This window comes from Penaeus monodon, chromosome 24, assembly GCF_015228065.2.
Source record: "Penaeus monodon isolate SGIC_2016 chromosome 24, NSTDA_Pmon_1, whole genome shotgun sequence".
Lineage (NCBI taxonomy): Eukaryota > Metazoa > Arthropoda > Malacostraca > Decapoda > Penaeidae > Penaeus > Penaeus monodon.
In genome coordinates this window covers 22,113,585-22,114,009 of record NC_051409.1, presented here as the reverse complement: position 1 = coordinate 22,114,009, position 425 = coordinate 22,113,585, and positions in this window count along the sequence as shown.

Below are 425 nucleotides of genomic sequence, written 5' to 3'. Positions count from 1 at the left end.
AAGTGCATGTGTTTATGAGTGTTTATTTACATGCATATAGAATGAAACACTGCCACGATATAAATGTAATGGAGTCACATTTGATCCCTTATGGCCGCACTTCCTTCGGCGCTGGAGTCGATACCCCACGGCTGACGAACTCTGACTCTAATTTGATTACATGTGTTGTTCGCGTTGACACTCGAGCTTGTCTGCCGGCTTTAATGCCCTTTCTGTTGGAGATTCCTTTGAGAGCGTGCATTCGTAGCCACGTCGGCGCCTGCTGCATCTGCTCACTCTCTCTGGCGACGATGGTTGCACGCTGAGAAGAGAAGCAAAATATCAAATCAAACCATTTTCATGGATGTGCAATATTCGCTTTTGTTTCTCTTTTCTTAATGAAGATACATTTTCTCTCCAGTGCGTTATACACTTTTACACTTAGA